Source organism: Anser brachyrhynchus, assembly GCF_964034855.1.
Source record: "Anser brachyrhynchus genome assembly, chromosome: 2".
Taxonomy (NCBI): Eukaryota; Metazoa; Chordata; class Aves; order Anseriformes; family Anatidae; genus Anser; species Anser brachyrhynchus.
The window spans coordinates 15,949,953-15,965,598 of record NC_137695.1 but is presented as its reverse complement, the minus strand read 5'-3'; the positions used below and the strand labels follow the sequence as shown (position 1 = coordinate 15,965,598).

The 15,646-nt window shown below is 41.5% G+C and overlaps 1 protein-coding gene across 3 annotated transcripts in view; it reads right to left on the bottom strand.

The window, feature by feature from the left end:
• EPC1 (enhancer of polycomb homolog 1) overlaps nucleotides 1-7,984 on the bottom strand; it is a 68,343-nt gene extending 60,359 nt beyond the window's left edge. Inside the window, exons 1-2 of one of the 3 annotated variants that reach the window (XM_080579920.1) lie at nucleotides 7,749-7,984; nucleotides 6,919-7,022 (exon numbers count right to left, since the gene is read on the bottom strand). The gene's annotated coding sequence lies outside the window, so the exon portion shown is untranslated. The remainder of the gene's footprint in view (nucleotides 1-6,918; nucleotides 7,023-7,748) is intronic. The other 2 variants (XM_080579921.1, XM_080579922.1) reach the window with 2 other exon arrangements.
• Between the last annotated feature and the right edge of the window lie 7,662 nt (nucleotides 7,985-15,646).

The window sequence follows — 15,646 nt, the reverse complement described above, 5'->3', positions numbered from 1 at the left end:
AAAACTGATAGGGTTAACCTGAAGATACATTGTTAGAGGTCTTTCAACATTTAGAGAATGCAAAACACTTGTGGGAGTTTGGCAGTTGTTGACAGGGAAAGTGTTTCAGTTGAGAAGGATAAATCAAGCTGCCCTTAGACGAAAGAAGAAAGTAGATTATTTTCCCTATGCCTTTAACATATGTGGGCTCAGAAAACCAAAGCTGACTTGATATGGGCTAAGGGGTTGGTCACCCTGTGTAGATTACATTCTGTGTAGCCACAGAATGGCTTGGGTTGGAAGAGATGTCAAAGACCATCTGGTTCCATCCCCCTGCCATGGGCAGGGACACCTCCCACCAGACCAGGTTGCCCAAAGCCCCATCCAGCCTGGCCTTGAACACCTCCAGGGATGGGGCATCCACAGCTTCTCTGGGCAACCTGTGCCAGTGCCTCACCACCCTCCGAGTGAAGAATTTCCACCTAATATCCAGACTAAGTCTACCCCCTTTTAGATACTGAAGTAGTCTTCAAAATAGATCAGGACACCACATATATTTCAGGTGTTCTCCTCAAGTCCAGCGTAAGGGCATCCTGAGAAACACAAGCAAGTGGAAAGTGGTATTCACAAATTACTTAGAGTACTAGTTAAGGCTCTCTCCCTTGCTCCAGTACAGATACTTGATTCTCTTAATGTGTTAAAATATTAAATAATGTGTTTGTTTTATTGTTGTCTGGCACTCTCACCTTCCAAGAGGAGACAGACCACTGTCATTAACACAGGGGCCTGTGCACAAGCCAGCTACAGGTCACAGGTGCCAAGTTTGCAGAACTTCATCTAATTTGTAAGCAACTCAAGAAGGCTGTTAGCACAGAAGTTCATAACCTAATTAAAATAATGTAAAAGTAAAATTAAAAAAAAAAAATCAAAGAACGTAGAAGACAGGATGGAAGACAGTTTCTCATATTAAAGTAGCTCATCTGAAAGTATCCTTGCCTAGAATTTCTAACCTGCTACAACAGCAGATTTTTAGCTGGGAAATTGACTCAGAGATGACAAAAGAAATTAGAACATGTTTTTGTGGAATTCTCATTCTTTGAGTGCTTGTAAATGGATATGGGCCAGAATATGCGCACGTGGAGTCAAATATAAACTGTTTTCCCCTCTATCAAAAAAAAAAAAGCTGATTGCATATTCACAATTCAAAAAAAGTGCTGCAATCAGCATTGAATGTCATCAAGGTATTCTGCCTTGTATGGACACCTTTAAGACCATCAGAAATAACACAATTGCTCTGCATTATAACATTTTGAAATTAAATTTTAATTTTTCTTCAAGAAAAAACTCCCTGAACCAATACATCAGGCTATAAGATGCTCTGTCTAGGCCTGGTATTAAAGAAGATGAAAAGCTGCCAGGTGAAAGGACTCTGAGGAAATTATTCTTTTAGTCATCACATTGTATCAGCAGCACCAAGATTCCTAGTAAACAAATATAAGACCTAAGGGATGCCTAGAGTGCTGAAAGGCCCAGAGTTGAGTCACCTATTTTTCATCCTGTTCGAATAAACATGAAAAACTCCCCCTTATTTCTGTTAGTGAACATTCAAACTGCACATACCTCTAAGGCCAAGGAGATCTTGCTTATGTTTAGCAAGTTTCTTAAAGCTCTGAATAGGAGAGAGGATTAAGAACTAACTCTTCATTACCTAAATCACACACATGTCAAGGTGAAAACAAACATTAGGGTGTGGAATTTATCTGATTAAGTACGGATATTCACATCTGAGCTAGTCATACTAGGCAGGTGGAGATCTGGTCAGGATAATTAGCGAAGTTTAAACTGTTCTTCACCTCCAAATAGACACAAAATATTTGGGTTATTATTTGTAAGATATGGAATCTTCAACCTGTTTCTTTTCAGCAGTTAGGGTTACAGATTTAACAATACCCATCTAAAGTCAGTTAAAGCAAGTTCTACATTAAGCGTTTATGATACAGTGATTCCAATTTACTCAGAAGCATAACTTACTGTTAATCCACTGAAGCATAAGTTAACACCATCTTACGGGCTTGTTACTTTGACATCTAGCCATATGTTTGTTCCCAGAGAAAAAGCAAAATGGAACCTGACACAAAGAGGACTGCTCTGGGAGGAACAAGTCCTTGGTTCTGTTCACTATTCCTGGGTTTTCCTACATTTGTTTTCTGTTGTACAGTATTATATGCCTCTGAGCAACCATCCATTTACCATCTGGGATCTCTATAACAGTATCTCAATTTCCTGCACAGCCAGCAAGGATTAGTACTCACAAAATATTTAGCAGTTCCCTTTTCTCTCTCTGTTGTTTATAGGGGAAATATTTAAGGTGGGTAAAAAGAGTCATTTTTAGCAAATGTATGTAATTTTTAATCACTTCAGTGCCCACTTTAAGGGTCAAATTTTGCACACCGATTTTAGGTTCTAGCTATTATCAGTAGAAAAGCTTATGAACAAAACATCCTATTAAGGAAACCTATAGTACTGATATATTATCTTGCTGCCAGGGCCAGTGGTAATATGATATACTGGAAACATGACTTAAGAATCTAAAGAAGCCCTGGGGAGCTGAAACCACTGGTTGTATGCGTCAAAAACGTACATGATTGCTTTGTTGTGAACAACAGCAAATCAGAGAAATTGTTTCAAAGCACTGATTTATTTTCTTCCCCACCCACGTATATTTACTAAAACACTTACAATCCTAGATTGTCTCATGGATTTGGACCTCTACTACAACATGAATTACCTTCTTGAGCCTTTTGATAAAAGAGGAAAAATATGAAGAATGCTAGGTGGAAGGATGCTTTAACCCTTGGATGCAGCTTCCTCTGACGCATAACACTGAAGAGCCATACAAGTTGCAGTCTGGAAGAGGCATGGAAGAATGAGAGTCTGGAGCAAGACAGACATCCTTTGTTCACAGCTGGGAAACAGGTTACCCTTGAAGAAAGTTTTTTAAAAAATATTTATTGCTATGATTTGTTGCTGACATGTATGATGTGGAGTACTACAGATAACAAGGAAGGTGAGAAACAAGATTCTATGTCAGATGGGTTTATAAAATAGAGAAGCCTCTTTTATTCCCCTTTCCTAAGCCTTGTTGAGTGTTGAATCAAAGGATCAACTAATAGTTTAAAACCTTCAAAAAGGGAACAGCCAGGAGTCAAAGCCATCAAGGTACGTTACCACATGCAGGAAAAGAGGAAACAGTGGTATATGGAGTGAATACATCAGGAGGTACGGATGGCTGTGATTTGAACTGAGTCCCGGGTGATGTTCTCTTACACCACTAGCACACATCTGGGGAGCTGTCTTCACATCGTTATTGGCTAACTTTGGAAGCTGGTTAGATCTGCCTGGGGTCTGTAACATACATCTGCACCTCTACAGCCAGCCAGCGTTACCTTCTCTCTCTTACTTGAGTATATAATACTAGTAATATTGGTAGGAGGAACGTCACGAAGGCATGCAGAACCTATTGATTGATCACAGGTCCAGCTGATCGGTCAGGATGGGTTAATATCTTAAAGATTACTTATTTTATGGTTGGAAGCTATACTTCAATTAGTTTTAAGCCAGGAGAGCCAAATATCTTGAAAAGGTGTATGAGGTCTACACAAAGTTTCTAGGTAAAAGGGGAAGTGTATTACAAGCAAATCATATTAGTTTTGCTGTCTGAGAATTGGAGGGGTATATAGGGAAAAAAAAAAATCAAGATCCCCTCCAAAAAACCAAACCAAAACAACAACAAAAAAAACCAACAAAACCTACAACCTCTTGTGTTTTAGATCCTGATATTCCACAGACGGGCACAGACATTTCAGAAGGAGTGGGGCTGGGAAACGTGCAGTCGAGGCAAAGCCACTCCTCAGTAATGTGTCTTCCAGACATTTCTGCAGAAGATGCAGGAAGTAAATTAGTTGTGACTTAGCTTTGAGAGAACACTACATCTTAATCAATTCTTATTCCTCGTTGGCAACACATCTGCTGGGAACTGTTTCTTGTTCAACAATGGCTCAAAAAAGAAGCAGGAAAGAAGTGAGGAAACCACTAAGTTGCAAAACATCAGCACTTCACTCCTCTTACCTTGTAACTTCTTGGTAAGAGTGAGAATAGACGCTTTCATAAGATGTAGCAAAGCTGCAAAACCACAACCAATGATAAATAATAGCCCTGCCCGAAGAGGAGAAAATAGCAAATTTCTACTCAGAATTCATATTTTTGCTGACCAGAGCTAGAAGCTGCCTCTCAGCAGCATGATCACTAGCAATCAGTTCGCTTGTGGCCTGCACGCACACACTGCAGTCACAAGAAGTCACCACTTCCATAGTCCAGGATGGCAAGAGGAACAGAAACATGAAATTGTCTTCAGAAGTTTATCATTTGTTCAATATTGTTATCAGTGAATGAGCAAATTGAACACTGGTCTACATAACGTAAAGAAGAAAAGGAAAGTTGTGTAAGAATTACTTAAATCTGTATGACCCCGAGATCCTCCAAGATTTATCGTTACTATAATAGATTCAAGAAGTGGCTTTACTGCTACTGGTGTAACCTCAAGTGCCAACCTTGTGATCTGGCAACCTGGTTTCAGAGATGGAAAATGTCCAGAATTCTTCGCAGAAGGCCCATAGCTTGATACAACTCTTGGATCTAGGAAAAGTACAAGGGCCTTGAAGACATAATGCTCATAATGAACCTTCATGGGCCAGCGGGGCTCCATGCTGCAGCCAAGACTTGATAAAAGCAGATCTTGTCTGACAGAGAAAAGAGATCCTGGAAGACGACTGCTGTCTCGAACATAAATGCCTCTTACTGGAGGAAGGTTACAAGACATATTTACCTAGGACAGAATTAAATTTTACTTCACTTTTTTTGAGAGAGAAGGAGGGAGACCATTACAGAGAAGGAGAGAGACCATTACTTGAAGCTGCACATCACTTTACATTAAACTAAATAACTTAATAAGCAAACTTTCTTTAAAAAGAGGCCAAATGCATTTTTAAAGATGAAAACGCACAAGAAAAATGTAAAGATGGTTTTCAAATAGTAAAATACTTGTCAAGTTTATTCTTTAAAAGCAATAAACATATTAAGGTATAAGATGCAAAGGTTTGTAAAATTATTAGCTTCATATTACTCCAAAATAATGGCCACAAGGATGCCTTAAAACCGTGGTGGATTTAACGTTAATTTATTCCTGAACCTGTTGAGTTTTTTTTTAATGTATGCTCTGCTCATAGGCTTGGCTGTGTCTTCCCACCCATCTTCTTCCAACATTAATCACTCCTGTTTTCTTAAACACCGAACATGGCTGTTAGCAGAGAGCCTTCTGAAAGATTTGCACTTGGAGCTGAGGTGAGGTGTAGATTGTAACAAAAGGAAGAGAAGGCAGAATGAGATACAGATAGATAGACGGATCGACTGATCTGTCGAAACTCATGCTCCACTTAGAACAGGGAAGAAGAAACCCACCCACTCCAGGTGAATCCTGTTTCCACTCTGAAGAAACGGGTCACGTTTCTCCATTCTTTACAGTCCCCTCCCAAGCCCAGCTCCTGGGGACAGGGGAGCCCAGGGGAAGGAGGCCACGCCGGGGCCGAGCAGCAGCCGCGGCCGGCCCCCGGCCCGAGCCGGCAGCAGGCAGACAATGGGCGAGCCGCACAATGCGCGGCGCGCAGCCTTCCATATTGCGCGGCAGCCCAGCTCCAAGCAGCTCCTCCGCGGCCACCGCAAAATCGCTCGGGGAGGGGGTGGGGCCGAGAATCTCATTACCGAAAAAAAAAAATTAAAATCTTTAGGTGGATGGGGATAAAAAAAAAAAAAAAGGAAAGAAAAAACCCAGCTCCATTCCACAGAGCGGCGGCAGGGTGAGGTCGTGCCCGCTGCTGCGGGCACCTCCGGGGCGGGGATGTAGTGGGGCTGCCAGCACCCCACCTGCCCCCAGACCCCCCCCCAGATCCCCCCAAATTCCCCCCGGGTCCCCCCCTCTGCCGCCAGGGCCCGAAACGTGCGGGAGCGCCACAGCGCCGCCGCCGCAGCTCGGCGCAACACAAAAAGGGGCTCCCCCCCCCCACCTCCGACCCCCCCCCCCCCGTGCGAGGGAAAATGCGCCGAGAAAAATGCCCAAAATTACAAAATGTCTCCCAAATGTACCTTTCTTAGGAGGGAAAAAGGCAAAGAAATAAAACGCCCCCCCCCCCCCCCCCCCCGCCAGCCATCCAAACGGGGAGCGGCGAAACGAGAGCTTTTATATAACTAATGCTCGGAGCTAATTGCCGTAACAGCGCTAATTTGTAAATAAAAAGGTCACGGTTTACTAACAGCCATAACTTCATATAAACCCTGCTATGTCAATCCCCACCTCCGCCATACCAAGGGCAGTTTCCCCCCGTAGTTTAGACCAAAGTAATCCATCAAGAGCCATCGCAAATGGCATTTTAAACTCTTTTCGCCACGGCCACCGCCGCCGAGCAGCGACATAATGTGCTGCCGTGTGGCTCTGGGCTGCATTGTATTTCTAAAGACGGGAAAACACTCGGCCAGGGCTACGTTTGTTACTCGGTAAGGAAACCACCCCCCAGATCAAAAGCCAGAAGGAAAAGCCAAGTCCATCTCAAAAAAATACCCGAGTTCTTCCACCCTTAAATCGAACTTAAATCGTTGGTAAGCTCGGCGTGCATTAAATTTTAAAGAGGAAGCAAAACTGACTTTGGCAATTGTCGCTATTAAGGAGACATCGCTGGGTGGAATACACACGAGATCAAAGCTAAGAAAAATACAAGGCTCTGTTTTGTTCGCCAGCACAAGGCAAACCGTCCACAGCACGAACACACGGGAAAAGAAAAATAAAAAATAAAACCCCACGAATATTTTCGCTTAAAACCCCGAACTTACCTTCGGAGAAGGCAGCCCTCGCAGACCGCCTGGAACAATATGGACCGCATACTCGCTCTCCCACCGCCAGCCACCTCCATGCCGCAAAGGGCTCCCCGAACATCCTTAAAATATTTCGCAAATGCAAAAAAAAAAAAAAAAAAAGAAAAAAAAGTCAGACTTTCTCTCCCCCCCCCGCCCCCCGGTCCCTCCCCCCGCCCCCGCCTGGCTGGAGGGCGAGGAAGGCGGCGGCTTCCCCGGGCTCTGCGGGCGATGCCGGGGGGGAGCCACCGGGGTCACAACTTTGCCACGGTCGCCCCCGGCTCCCCCCCCCCCAAAAACATCTCCACCGCCACCGCCTGGAAAAATGCGGCGTGCCATTTTCCAGCCGCCTTCCAGCCACCCAGGACCAAAGTCTAGCGCTGGTTTTCGGTGACACTGCAAAACTACGGCTCGCTCCGCGCAGCCCACCCCCGCCTCGCTTCCCCCCCCCCCACCTTTTTTCCTTTTTTTTTTTTTTTCTTTTTCTTTCCCAACGCCAGCAGCCGCCTCCCGAGAACGAATAAATAGAGGCAGCTGGAGCAAATAACGCCGAGACTTCGCCCTTCTCCCTCCCTCCGTGCCGCCCCACCCCGCCGGCAGCCCCGCAGCAACTTGCTGCCCGGGAGCGCATCCCTCGGCCGGGCCCGGCGGCGGGGGCACCCCGGGGCCAGCCCCCGGCCCCGCCGCACCTCAGCCCCCCCCCCCGGGCGGCTGGAAAAGCCCCAGTCATGCCCGAAGCGAAGCCTGGGAAGCGGGAGGCTTGAATTCCCAGCGAAATCCTCGCTTTCCTTACGCGCGGAACCACCTACCTTCCGCGAGAGCTAAATTAACGCTAAATTCACCGGGTACGCCCGTCACGGCGGGGATAGTTTTTCCATAAATGCCGTTTTAAAAACCCCTCCTCGGACTGACTGACAGAATTCTACCATGCTGCCCACAAACAAAATGGCTGTGGCACCGAGTTTTTTGGTTCCTCCCACCGTGCCTCCCCCTGGCCTCCAGGAAGTGGTAGAAAATCCAAAATAAAAATCGGCACGAAAAAAAGTACAATGCGGCCCCAAAACTCCGGGCGGCACCGCCAGGCACCGGGGCCGGGGGAGCACCTTCCCCGGCGCCGTACTTTCTCGAGGATTTTATTATTATTATTATTAATTTATTTATTTATTTTTTAAAGGGCATCAATCACTGGAAATTTACATCCCTGTGTAATTCGAACTTCCTGCTTTACATATTTATAAGGTCTTTCACCTATCTTGGCAGGCGTTCAGCTGAAGTGGGTTGGGAAATTCGATGCTGTGGCTCCAGTTCGGGAGCTGAGTCAGGTACTCGGCTGCTGGAAGGCGGCTGGCGAAAGGCTGGCAAATTCTCACACTTCCAGGGCTCGGCGCGGGATTAAATCGCCCCCGTAGCCTGGAAGCGAGCGTGCAGCCGCAGACAGGACGCCGGAATGGGCATTCTCGTCGGGATCGGGAATTTGGGGCTCTTGCACGTAGATATCCGTTTTGTAATGTTTACCTTTTCGCGTTTGTGGCTCACGGTAACCTCCCCGGGTTATGGTTTCTGCGGAAATAATGTTGCATTTTCCCTTGTTACACCGCTGTATAGTGTTACCACCTTAAACTTTTCTTGATGTTCACCTTAACTAAATAAACACGGAGGTACGGCGTATTCAAATTAGAGATGATCATAAAAATGTCAATATGTGGTCCTCCATCCCGGCCAGCAGCCTCGCTAGGCAGTAGCAGAGCTCCTCCTGCACGCTGCTTCTTGGGCCCCATAGGGCCTGATTCATTTCCCAGGAGAGTCTTTTCACTGCCTTTAGTAGGAGTCACGGTGGAGACAGGCTGTCAGACCTGCTGAGCCTGATCCAGCGCTAATTTAAAAGGCTTGAATTAATATTCCCCTCCACTGCTATTCTAAACCTTTTTCAGAAGACAAAAAAAAAAACCACCAGTGAAATTGAGGGGTTTTGTTCCTTAACCACCTCCTATTTCTAGGCCTTACATTTCAAAAAATTATCTGTAAAAGAACATAAAGCAAATTTTGTCATAATTGTGATTTGTTTGTACTGTCCTGATATCTAGCAGCCTTAATCCTGGACTATGATTATAATAATATACCACACAGAAATATAGGGCAAACAGATAATTCCTACCCTGAAGAGCTCAAAAGTGTAAGACAAAAGACAGCAGATGGCTACGGACAGATGAGGGAAACAATGAGCCTGTATTGATCAGCCAGGAAGGCACAGTTTGCAACACACCATCAGCCCAACCTTGTTTCTGTGTATACACCATGGGAAAGAAGACATAAGGTGGGATTTGATGAAGAAAATTAATTGTTTTTATGGTTGTTTAAAGAGGACTTCTCCGACAGGAAGGACAGCATGGAAGAAAGCACAAAGAAGCTTGTATGAAAAAGAAGCAGATGAACTACATAAGTCTAATAAAATTGTCATTAATTTCTTTATAATGACAGAAAAATGATGAGGGGGGATGTAGGCCATGATAGCATTGAATATACAAATGTAAAGCTTATCTTTGATATAGGAAAGGTTAGGCAGTGAAAGGATCCAAAAGGCAGGTTGAATGAAAAAAGCATAAACCAGGCCTGTTGGCAGTCAACAAGTCCTAGGAAAAAAATTTATATATATATATATACAGTAGCTTAAATTTTATGGGTTTGATGAGGTGAAGCTGTTGAGATTCTGTTTTGTTTTGAAATTCACCATGTTTTTGTAGGAATAAAAGTGTTGTTCTTAACCATTACCACTACATGTTGCTCATCTGAAACTCCCGCCTAGCATGTGCTTAGTGAATTCATAAGTGCTATTTCTTGTGGCAGCGTTCGTTATATGAACCACTACTTAGTGAGTAAGCGTCACCTCAGGCCTGTTAGTGCAGGTGTTAGTACACAGGTCAGCCGGCACCAGGACCATGCAAGCTGGGAAGGTTCCTTCTCCTGTTACCTGCTTTTTGTGAAGTCCTAGCCTCCTTCCAATGTCCCGTAACTTAAATGTCCATCCAAAAACACCAGCCCTGATTGGAACAGTGGGGAAGGCAGAAAGGGCCACGCAGCTCTGCTGGATGGCGGAGCTACCTCCAGAGAGCTAACCGTGGTCTGGAGGAGGAGGATGGTATGTGGGCTCATATCCTGCTCTGTTTTATGCAACGGTGTTTTGCATTTTTAAACCTTTTTTTTTTCTTTCTTCATTCTTATCCACATTTAATAGCAGCTCTGCAATAGTAGCAGTTGCATATTTGCAAAGTCTGTGTAATTCTTTTGCAGGGAATGCCTTTAGTACAATTATATTTACTATACCAATAAGTGCATGTTAGCTAGTCATGATATAATGCTTTTTAGTAAATTACCTTAATAGAGTTAGGCCTTGGTGGATGTCTGTGGATATCGTGGTGTGGCACAGGTGAAAGACTTTGACTGGATTCTTTTGTTGCAGGCTCAGCTAAACTGAACCATCCCAAGTTTCCTGCTGATTTAAAGCTCACCAGTTCTGTAGATGGGCTGGCGTATGGTAACTGTTAAGCCAGCCGGGGTTGTTTTTTCGTATGTTTGAATTCATCATCAATTTTAACTGAAAACAGTGGATATCAAGTGCTAAGTGCTGAGAATTGAGATAGTGATCGAAATGCCCATTGCAGCTTTTTTATCTGAGTAACTGTTCCAAGAAAAGCCGAACGATACATTCCCATGCCTTAAGAATGGCCCTCATTTGACCTGATGTCAAATTTTCCTAAATTTCTTGTTGTTGAGACTAATTCCAAAGAGCACCACCACGGCGAATCCAGTCTGCACTTTTTTGAAGGATTGCCCAATGCTTGTGTAAGTGTTCATCTTGAGATTTTACTCAAAACCAGGGAAATAGAGAACCTGTGTGGGAGCAGAGAAACAAACTGGCTATATTTTAAGATGTAAACTAACACAAAAAGTGGCTAAAACTGATAGCATTCAAATAACATTTTCTTACTCAAATGAGTAAAACTACTTCTTTGTCTGTCTGCCATGTAATTGCTTTTATTACGCTTCATCTTTCATTTCCATTAATCTTTATCTTACCCATAAAGATTTAACTCTACTGCCATATTTTCCAAGTAGGTCTCTGTCTCTACTCTTGTAATAAACAAATTACACTGACCTTCTTTTGACAATCTTTTCTTGACGTCTTTATGAAGTAAATTATCAATCCTGTTCAGTCAGTAAATCATTTGGTAGACAGCAATAGCTGGGGGATTTCAAAGTGCTTTTACCACTGGTATGTAAATTATCATTTGTTTTCTTTTCATAAAACTGGCATTGAACGTTTCGCAGTTGAAAGATCACTAAATGCATAAATATTTTGCATTTTAATTCAGTAGATAAGGTTCACATAGCTGCATAATTGCTCTTGAAGAATTTAAGAAACCCATTTGCTGTAATTTGGAAAATTCATAAATTATAGCATAAGAATGGATCATTGATGCCTGACTGTATAAGAGAGGACATAAGACTTCCCTAGCTTAATTCTTGTTTGACCCAAGTCAGATATTTTTAAAATGCATCTTAACCGAAAATATATAGTGATTAAAAATCCACCACAGTCTTTTCTAAATTGTTATTGACTCAAAATTTAAGTCACACACCTTGTAATGTATTAAACCTCTTCTTTCCATCTCTCTCTGTCCAACTTCTTTTTTTTTTCTTTTTTTTTTTGAGTATATGAGACTCACGGAATAAGATGTTTTTCTGTTATAGACGCTACACGACGGTAGTGCTTCTCTGAGTTGTCTCCAGTTTATCAGCAATCTTCATGCTTCACAAGTCATGGACATCAGAAACAGGTGTAATATGCCAACAACAGTCATGCTGTTTGCCACATACTGAAGTAAGGCAATACCTGATCTCCCCAAATTTCCTTTGCTTTCTTGCTGCATTATCATTATGAGTGCCTGCCTTCAGTAAGCTGTCCAATTAATTTCCATATCCTTTACAGTCAGCCCTTTTTGTTCATACCTTCTTATTTCTTTTGTCAATAGGATTGTTCTTAGAATATTGTTTCCCCTCTGTGCAGATATACATGTTGCTCACTTGTGCCCACCTTAATAAACTAATCCAGGTTGCTTTTTACAAATAACCCGTCAACCACTATTTTCCTTTCATACAAACTCTTCAGTAATATGGAGCATCAGGAAGGATTTTTTTGCTTCATAATCTCACTTCAAGAAATGTTTTTTCTTTGTTTCAAACAGTAACATTGCTGATTTTCTTTCTTTGTGCTGGGTCCTCATTGTCAAATATTTTATGTTTAGACCAAGTAGATTTAAATTACAGCATTGTCACAGGTGGATGTGTCATTCATCCTTTTCAGATCAGAAGTCCTGCCAGTGATAGTTCAGATGGTTTTAGGATAATGTTCAGTGACAAAAGCTGTGGAAAAAGAGCCAAGTCAATAAAGTTGGAAAAGCGGTTGGTTACAAAAATGCATGGGAGTCTTCTGAAAAAAAAAAGACAACAAAACCCGTCAACATAGAAGTAAACCTCCAAAACATCTGTTGCTGGTAGTTGCCAAGTTGTGCCACACATTTGTGATGATAGGGGTTTTTTTTTTTTTTTTTTTTTTTTTTTTTATCCCTGTTATTTGTGCTACATCCTTGTATAGTGGTCTGAAAGTATCTACACAGATCCACTGTACAGATTGGTCAGCTCATAATCTACATCTTTTTATGCATTAACAATTTTCATGAGTTTTGGAAAGTATTGCTGCAGGAATCAAAATGTGCCATAGAATTAAATCTATGTTCATATGAAAGGTCCTATGTAGTAGTATTCTTATTAAAAGTTTGCTGTTGCCGTAGGATATTAGCACAGATGTATTTCAAAAAATTCTGGTCTTTCAGTTGTATTTTAGTTTGTTGGAGCTGGTGGAGAAATACTAGACATGAGTTCAGAGCAAAGTCAGAAAAAAAAATAAAGTTCACTGTAAAATCTTTCTCTTAACTTTGGCAACTGCTTGACTAGCATTGTTCTGCACACTTTCCTTGTTATGTGATCATGTTTGAAAAAAGGTCTCATCAGCCCTTGTCCAGGTCTTGGAATTTCAGGTGTAAGGTTATTCAGTGCTTTTGAATCCGATAAGGCACAGAATATTTGTTCCTCATCCTTGTGTAGAAGCTGAAGCTGAAGAAATATTCACTGAGATGTTTACAAGCAGAAGTAACAGATAAAGCATCTTTTTCACTTGTATGCATTCCTTTTTTATGTTTGCAGTGGTTCTTGTATGAGCATTGTTCACAGACGCTAAGATGCAGCAGTTGCCACTGCTGTTGGGTTGCTTACAGTGTGTTGTGCCAGGCCAAGGGAACATGCAAGTGATGCTTCTGCTTTATTAAATATATTCTGTCGTCTCCTCTCTCAGGTTTTCATTTTCTGATGATTAAGGGGATCCCTTGTGGATTTCATTAGATGACCTACTATTGGAGACAATTTCCCCATATGATTTTCTCTACCTAGGAAATTTCAGTAGAAATGTGATGGATTTAGTTAAGGTGAATAATGGCTTCAGTCCATCTGTGTTCAGCCAACTTCCCTGTTGACTGGTTTATGTGTTCAGCACATTTTATTTGTTCTTTTCTGAATTCATGTTTGTCATTCAGAATAAAGGGCCACTACTGAAAGCATCTAAGAAAGGTTCAGTCACTCATAGCACTCATTTTTATTTCTGCTGCAAACAAATGCATCATCTGTATGGCAAAGGCAATGCTGTCACAATTCAGTTTTCTTTTTTTGAAATGTTCTGACGATGTGATATAATGAACAGAAGCCAGTTTAGTCAGCAAAAACTTGATGAGCATAGGAAGAGTATATCAAGGGAAATTTAAGAAAAGCCTGTGGTTGTATACAACTTTGAGGATATTCAGGTCTGAGATGACTGAACCAATGTCCCTTACAGTTCCAGATTCAGCCAGACTGCAGTGAACCGCAGTCATAAAAGCTTTAGCTTCTTCTCTTTGTTTAGTGATTTCTATTTCATCTTGGGTACCTTTTACTGAGGAACTAGAATCAGATAGCATAACCTGGTCATCAAGCTCAATGGATTCATTGGGCAGCTCATCTGGAATTCCAGGATGCAAATGATAAAGGATTAATTCTTTTAAGATATCAGAATACAGTGGCTGTTGGAAAATAAAGTAGTTCATATATATCCTCTGGTATTATTATGTCATCCATCATATTCTCAAATATGAAATTACCTATTTGACATATCTGCTCCTCTGCATTATTTTTATTAGCTGTAACATTTCAAGCCACTCAGGGGCAAATAAAATACCTGCAAGCTTTTTTTTTTTTTTGGGTGGGGGGGTTAATTTCCATAAATTCTTTCTCATAACCCTAATTTTTCTGAATGAATATTCTTTGATTTTTCACATTCTTGTAGATTTCCTAGAGATTCTAACTTATAATACATATTTATTGTCAGTTTCCTTATTTTTGTGTTTAAACAATGTGCTTACTATTAGCTTCTTTATTAATGTTAGAAAAAGCTCTGAAGACTATGCCCAAACTTAGCTACCTTGTTGATTATAAGTGTAATCAATAATCCAAAGAAGGTATATATCAGTAGACATACCATGTTGCAGTGATGTGGCATTTTCATTTAATGTCCTGTATATCTTATGTCCCACTGGTCCCAGTTTTGCCTTCCCCAGTCTCCCCACCCTCCTGCATGTGCTACAGATATGATAGTAACATTCATTCCCATGCTACTCATGTACAATCAGCAATGCAGTTCTTGCCCTGCTTGTTCCACTCATATTGACCTTCACGGTAGCAGCATCTCTTAGCAAGGGGCATGAAGAATTTTTCTGTTGTGCCAAAAAAACTTCTCCATAGTTTCCACAAAGAAACAAATATCCAGACCAAAAGGAAGTATTCTAGAGAGTAAATCTAGTACATGTGTTGCCAGCTGGATCACAATACCTACTTACAAAGTAAATTTCCAAGAAATATTGCCAGAGCTCATATGGTCTTAGCAAAGATGCTAAGCCTTGCACGCTTAGCCACACAAAAATCTTAATGCAAATGCTTCTTATTGGTTTGTAATCAACACACCTGCAAGTGATGAGCTACACTTCTAACATTGAACATTAAATATTATAGAAGCCTGATTCACGCTCTGGTATAAAGCAGAAAAATGTGTTTAGTTTTGCCTTACATACCTATGTCAACCTAATGTAGTATGTTGTCAGTCCATAAATGGAAGAAAGGGGAACTTAGTTTATAAATATATGCTTTACCTTCAAAATAACACCTGATTATTTCTTTTATCTCTCAGGTTCCTCTTCGTTTTTAAAACTAGCATGGATTTTTCCGTGTGTGATCATAGAACTTAGCTTTTACCTTATAGCCACTAAATTTTCTCCTGGTGTAGCTTTCCCTAAAATTATTTAGCTTTGAATTGATTGATTTTTGATAATTAAATCATTTAAATCATTTATAGTTTAAAAGTTATTTGCAGACGTATTTACTGCTTTACGACTAGAGTTTTTAAGGGGAGCAAATAACAAGATATTAACTGTCCAGCAAAGGTGTCTATGTGTTCCTTAGGAACAGAAATTCCTTGTTTTAAAAACATTCCTATTTGTGTCATTCAACTATTAAATTAAATGTTGGAATATAAATTTTAAATAGTTCTCCCGTGCAGCTGAATCCTTTA